Source organism: Alosa alosa, chromosome 4, assembly GCF_017589495.1.
Source record: "Alosa alosa isolate M-15738 ecotype Scorff River chromosome 4, AALO_Geno_1.1, whole genome shotgun sequence".
In the NCBI taxonomy this organism is placed as follows: Eukaryota; Metazoa; Chordata; class Actinopteri; order Clupeiformes; family Clupeidae; genus Alosa; species Alosa alosa.
The window spans coordinates 24,969,002-24,976,501 of NC_063192.1; the positions used below are offsets into that span (position 1 = coordinate 24,969,002).

At 42.7% G+C, this 7,500-nt stretch overlaps 1 protein-coding gene and 1 long non-coding RNA gene across 2 annotated transcripts in view; one reads left to right on the top strand and one right to left on the bottom strand.

The window, feature by feature from the left end:
• Positions 1-7,500, top strand: part of LOC125293320 (membrane-associated guanylate kinase, WW and PDZ domain-containing protein 1-like) — a 122,679-nt gene that overhangs the window by 57,524 nt on the left and 57,655 nt on the right.
• Positions 4,766-6,426, bottom strand: LOC125292918. The gene is made up of 3 exons (XR_007193302.1): positions 6,279-6,426; positions 5,427-5,498; positions 4,766-4,823 (listed from the first exon to the last, which is right to left on the bottom strand). It is a non-coding gene; the product is annotated as an uncharacterized LOC125292918 (long non-coding RNA).

Sequence of the window (7,500 nt, forward strand, 5' to 3'; positions counted from 1 at the left end):
ATTCTTACAGTTCTGACAAATGCGTCGTGCATATTAACATGCACAGAGAAGTGTATCACATACTGAGTCACAAAGCTCTGTAGTATTCTTCAGCCATGCTAACTAGCGTAGCATTCAACTCATGAAATATTTAAGGGTGACAATCAGATGCCCTATCAGGGTGTGAGGGGAATGTGGAAAGAGAGGACAGAGAATGAGATGGACCAGAGCCATCACACACACTCACACATGCATACAGATAACACACACACACACACACACAGTCACTCACACACTCACACACATACGCACAGACGTGCCGATTTATTTGACAGTGGCCAGAAATGGACACATACACCAATTCAAACAATCAAACTGCTCTTGCTGGATATGTTATAGATACACCATTAAAATGGCTGCACCCCCACACACCACACCCCCACCTCTTTCTCTTTCTCTCTCTCTCTCTCTCTCTCTCTCACACACACACACACACACACACACAAGTAAATGCACAGCTTGAGAGTTTAAAGGTTTATGGAGAAATTGATTTTGTATTCTCCTCATCTTCTCACAGAGGATTTTGGGCAGGCTGGTTTTGATGATACCATTCCACTATTATGTAATATTCACCATCCTAAACACTCAATACCTGCTCATCGCTCAATCTGCTTAAGCAGGATGCAGACATTACCACACTGTTTCATTGTGTTGCCTCATGTCCCCTGCCTGTTTGTGTGATTGTGTGTGTGTGTGTGTGTGTGTGTGTGTGTGTGTGTTTGCGTGTGTGTGTTTGTGCGTGTGCGTGTGCGTTTGCGATGTACTGCCGTGGGGGACCACGTGACTCCCAGCATTCTTTGTTTTTGTGTCAGTAGCACACAGAGGGCCACACACACCTGAGCACACTGTTATGCCCCAAAATATTGAACTTACATAACAGGGGGAAAGCAAGGTGCTTTTGGAGAAAACACATTCTTCTGTTTATAATGGCAAAGTTTAGTACATCTGTGTGCTTGTCTGTATTTTGTTGCAGGTGATTTTGTGGTTGGTGTGTGTGTGTGTGTGTCTGTGTGTATGTGTGATTTTTGTGTTAGAAAGAGAAAGAGTTGTGTGTCAATGTTACTGGGCCACACATCCCATTGCTCTATGGGAAGCAAACTAGGACACACACACACACACACACACAAACATGTACACACACGCACACTCACTGCCAAGAAGCGTATGTGGGTATGTAGTGATACATAGGAAATCATCAGCCTCTTTCATTCAGCCCACAAATAGCTGTGAAACTTACTGTTTCACATTCAGGGCATCAGTGCTAAAATAATGTGGTGTAACACACACACACAGACACACATACACACACACATGCACATACACACACTTAAACATGCTAAATATAGCAGTAAGTGTGAGGCAGTGCATCTGCACAGTTCAGGCAGAGCACAGAAGCAAGGAACTCTGGTCCCTGTAGTCCAACGGTGACCTACATTCACACATACTAACTCTCTCACTCACTCTTAAACACACACACACACACACACACACACACACACACACACACACACACACACAGAGAGAGAGAAAGAGAGAGATAGAGGACTGAGGTCATGGCTCAGTGACTTGCACAGACAGATGGAGATGTAGTAGAGGCATCCTGGTTTTCAGTAATATTCCATTAGTGCCACCGCAAACGCGACATGGAGTGCACACTCTTTCTCACTCACTGGCTTAGTGTCTGGGTGTGTCTGTGTGTGTGGGTGTTGTGTGTACAAAGGCGAGTTCAGCTGTGGGGGTCTAATTGCGATTCTTTTGACAGATATTGCGATTGCGATTTACTATATGATTTCCAACCTTTCTCATGGCACATCAACGGTTAGACCGAAAATTCTCGTCGCAAATCAAAATTCCACTGAAGCTCCAAGCAGATTTCTACATGCAGCCTTACAACACTGTTTACTGCTCTTTGAGTCACGGTAAAATGTAATTTTTGGTACATAGCTAATTTAGATACACTTATGGTGTGGGTGCTTGCATTTCGGGAAATACGGGAGGTTCCTATATCAGGTTTCCCATTTGGTTATCAATATTAAGTAAGTAAGTAAGTAAGTATACTCTTTTGATCCCGTGAGGGAAAATTGGTCCCTGCATTTATCCCAATCCGTGAATTAGTGAAAAACACTCTGCGTGCCTACTGGTCGGGGTTCGAACCGGTTACAAGTCCAAAGCGCTAACCAGTAGGCCACGGCTGCAGCTGGCACACACACACACACAGAGCAACTCAAGGGCACAACGGTGGAAGCTGGGAATTGAACCGACAACTTTCTGGCTACTGCATGCTAGCCCAGCTCCTTAACCACTACACTACCACTGCCCTATTTTATGTAATGCAGATCTGAAGATGGATGAAGAACATCCATTTTGGATATGTCTTATGATTTCACATATGTCTGAGTAATCCTGCAGTATTATTCAACGAAATCTAAGTAGAAAAAATAATAATTAATACAAATATATTGAATATTCTTATCACTCTTACCTTTGCTATGCCATCTCTTTGCCATACTAAGCCACAAAATGCCTTAAATTCAACATCACGTTTGAACACTGTTTATGGTTTCAGAACAACGTTCATGACCTGACCCTGAGTATCACTGGTTTATGAACTCATTTATTAATTGCATAATGTGTATGTCCTTCATCTACTTCTGAATGACTGTAGATAACAATAATAGTTTTCCATCACCGTTCCTTGTGACTTGTGACTTTGTCAATTGTAAATGGTGGGATTTTTTAAAATTCTGTGATGGTCGAATCGCAAACCACACCGAAGGGACTGATTTAGATTTGTCATTAAAGCAATGTGAAGTGTAGGATTTTAGTCAGAGAGAGAGAGAGGCCCGTTTTGTGTTTGTGTGTGCGTGTGTGTGCATGCTTGTTTGTTTAGAGGGGAGTTGTTTACAGTGGGATTTAAATTCCCATTAGGCAATTGTTTTTCTTCTCACCAGGTATGCTGGCTCAGTCACGCCATTCCTCGTCACTCTCTCACACCATAGTTTCTCCATTTCCTATCATATCTCCTCTTGCGTAGTGAGTCTGGACTGTCGGTGCAGTATGTAGGCCATATCAAACTCAACAGCTAAATTTGACCAGTCACTGGTCCAGTATGGTTCTGGTCAGTTTGTGTATGGCTGTGGTTGGTTACTGTTTTGCAATGGCTTCACTCATATCATTGTCTCCCCTTTCCTCTCCCCTTTCCTCTCCTCTCCTCTCCTTTCCTCCCCTTCCTCTCCTCTCCTCTCCTTTCCTTTCCTCTCCTCTCCTTTCCTTTCCTCTCCTTTCCCTTTCCTCTCCTCTGCTCTCCTCTGCTCTCCTCTCCTCTCCTCTCCTCTGCTCTCCTCTCTTCTCTTCTCTTTCTCCTCTCCCCTTTCCTCTCCCCTCCTCTTCTCTTCTCTCTTCTCTTCTTCTCTCCTCTCTCCTCTCCTCCCCTCCTCTTCTCTCCTCTCCTCTCTCGTCTCCTCTCTCCTCTCCTCTCCTCTCTCCTCCTCTCTCCTCCTCTCTTCTCCTCTCCTCTCTCGTCTCCTCTCTTCTCCTCTCCTCTCTGGTCTCCTGACTCCTGTATCCCTCCACTGGTTTTCACTCTGCCAGACGAATGTGAAATACTCTTCCCTCTGAGGTGATGTTGTCTATGGCAACAGGGCAGCGTGTCCAGCTGCCTCTGAGTGTAAGGGTTGAAGTGTGTGTGTGTGTGTGTGTGTGTGTGTGTGTGTCACCTGGGCTCATGAGTCAGAGACACACTGGAAATGTCTCCTTGCTGGCCGTCTGTGTTCCTCTGCTTCTACGACTTCCAGCTCTGTCAAACACACACACACACACACACACACACACACACACACACACACACACACACACACACACACACACACACACACACACACACACAGCCTTACCTGCCCCCTAGCTGATCAGTAGGTGCTCTGTCACTTCTGGTTGATGGCAGAAAGCTGGATTCTGACCATAGGGACTCCTTCCACAATCTCCTCCACAGTCCAATAGCAATTGAAGTTTGTTTCCATTACATTGTATTTGAGTTTGTCATGTTATTTTAAACAAAATGGCCCTAACCAGACAAGGAGTGTGTGGTTGTGTATGCGTGTGTGTGAACGTGTGTGTAGGCTATCATGTGTATGTAGGCTATTACGTATTGTTCCAACCACACAAGGCGATGGAGGTGGCAGCCATACTGGAAATGGAGGGACAGAAAGACCCTTGTTGGTGTTCCACTGAGCTTCAGTTTCACTCCCACTATACAGTTTCTCAGCCCAGACAATGGTACCACCTTGACCCCATTGCCATGGTGATGGTGGAAGTGTGAACCCTCTGTAAACTCTGTCTTTGACAAGCCTGCTAAGTGTACAAGATTATACACAGCCAGAAGTAAGATCTGTGTTTGAAGTCTTAAGAACTATGTTTGGGAAAATGGGATTGAACTACTGGGAAAACTACTCAGAACCACTCAGTGTTAAACAAATACATGTGTACACATACATACATACACACATACTTACATACATACACAGCATCATCTTGCAAATACATGCACACTCGAGCTAGAGTTATTGAATTTCACACCATACACCACAGCACTCACTGATGCACTTATTCTTACTGTACTCTAATGTTTTTTAAATTGTCCTAAAATTGTTGACTAATTGTCTAAAACTTAAACTGTTTACCATGTTGATGGTCTGTTTGGCCAAGGCTTCAGCCAAATGTAATGTAATATTCTGAACATGCAGGGATCAGGTAATGGCCAGACCAGGCCTCTGTAGAATCCACTCCTGACTAAATAAATAAATAAATAAATAAATAAATAAATAAATAAATAAATAAATATAAAATAAGGGAGGAATACAACAAATGAAAAAATAGCAGCAACATTATCAATTTCTCTTATGTAATGACAATCTACACTGTTTTCAGATGACAAAGGTGTTGACGAAAACCTAAGCAAGACTAGCATTTTCCACACAGGAAATTGGTAAGGAGTTAATGAGAGCATTGATGAAGAATTGGGCCAATAAGCATAATTGGCAATGTCATAAATGTTGATTGTATGAGCCATTTATATCCACCATTCAGTAAGTCTTACTTATTTGGCTATTACTTAAGCCACTTGGGGGAGAATTGTACTGGGAGTGGCACATTTGGATTTAGGTATATCTACAGATGTGGTGATCAATTATGCCTGGACCTAGGATTATTTCCTAGAGGGGGAATCATCTCTAATTAATTAATATTTTTATTTTTTTGAGATGACTAATTTTAACAACCTTTTTGTTTTTGTTTGTGAAGTGACCTTGGGTGACATAAAAGGCGCTCTAAATAAAATGTATTATTATTATTATTATTATTATTATTATTATTATTATTAATTAACTTACTCCAGTCTGTACCCTTCGCTTTGGTACTGGCTTGGTGAAGACCATGGAGTTGATGGGTCCGGGCGTCACACCCTATCACACAAAAACAATTACTGAGAGTGGGATCACTTCAAATCAAAGCTCTGAAGTGTGCAGTTTGATAAAGCAGGGCCACTATGTGGCTGCATAAAGCAGTACCTGCCACATAGGAACATTTGTTCTGTCATTACCACAGTTGTGGTACATCTGCAAAAGCCTAAACTGCTGAATTCTTAGATCATAGACAAACTTTCTCACCTTATCAATGTTGATTACATTGAACAAACGACAATTACATTAACATTAGGAAACATTGGGGGATGGGAGGTAACTGAACTAATCCCCACTGAATGGGGATGAATACAACTGGAACTTATGCCTACACTTTAACGGTGTGACCTGTAGCACAATGATCAGACGGCAACTTGCCCTGTCATCCTGTCTTTATTGGACACTGTATAAAACAACAGATAACGTTGTTAGCGTTATGTGTTGCTGCTGTCGCTGTGTATCAACAGCTATGTAACGTCAACACATTCCACAAGTAGCTAGCCTGGCCCAGCGGTTACATGCTACCTTGGCGCCTTTAACGTTAGTTAGGCATAACGTTACAGTTGACAGACAACACTGTCAAAGTAACCTCACTAACGCTAATGTTGTGAATTCAACCTAGATAAAGCATACCGTGTTTACTACAGTGCTACTCAGATAGCATACTCATGACACTCACACCGAAAAGAAAAACGACCTTTGCTAGATCAATTATCAACCCTCTATGAAGAGACCTAGCTAGCGCTAACATGTATTTAGTCAGTTAGATAATGATGTTCTTACCTTCATAGTTGTGTATATAAGTGCACATATACAGCTGAAAACCCTTGTCCATTTTGAACGATGGGACCTTTGATCTCTTGCAGATCCAGGTGGACGTCTGCCATACATATTTTGGGAGCGCTTGAAAGCAGGTGTAAAATAGCTGTCGCCATCGTTCCACCGGAAACAGCTGAGCAGTATTAAAGGAGAATTCCGGTGTGATATTGACCTAAAGTGTGTTGAAACATGATAGTGAGTGTGAACGTATGTCTCATAGCTCACCTCGGCTTGTCCCCTGCACTCAGAAATCTGCCGCTTGTTAGCCAATGCTACCAACAGTGTTTCGTTGTGGTGCCTCGGGCATCGGCCTAGCCATGCAAATAAATCACTGTTTTACACCATTTACTAGGCTCAAAGTAGCTCCATACTTTATTGGTAGACTTCCGAAGGCCTTGACATTTAAAACGAGACATGGAGAACTGGTAGTTTATTTGCAAGACGATTTATACAGACAGTACCTTAAGGAATTTTACCGTTCAACGCCATCTTGAATTTAGTCCGCGATAAGTTCGGCGGCAGTCTGAATGAACAGGTATGATAAAGGATCAGATTCCAAAAATAATTCAGTGGAAAAGCATGGATTCAGTTGCTTCCAGTATCAGCAACTGGAATCCATGCATTTCCACGGAATTATTTTTGGAATCTGATCCCTTCTGAGTGCAGGGGACAAGCTGAGATGGGCTATGAGACATACGTTCACACTCGGTATCATGTTTCAAGACACTTTAGGTCAAAATCACACCGGAATTATCCTTTAAGTAGAACGCGAGCGCGACAGACTGATTGTGCAAGTAGCCCATTAGACATCCTGTCACATTAATGTACTTTAATGGCTCATGATGCAACTGTCTAAAAGCCATGAGAAATACTTTCTCTCCCATGTTTCATAGCTGGAGAGGTGTGTATGTGTGTGTGTGTGTGTGTGTGTGTTTGTGTTTGTGTGTGTGTGTGTGTGTGTGTGTGTCCATGTGTGTGTCCATGTGTGTGTCCACACACTCCTGATTGGTATTCTAGACAGGCACACTGGTGTTGCTGTGTCGTCTGGGAGATGAGTTGTTCTGATGAATAGGTGTTCCAATAACATCAACTAGAGCAACTAGAGCAGACTTATTTCAAGAGATACAGAGATGCAATATTGTCTGATGGCTATTGATTCATTGTGTGTGTGTGTGTGTGTGTGTGT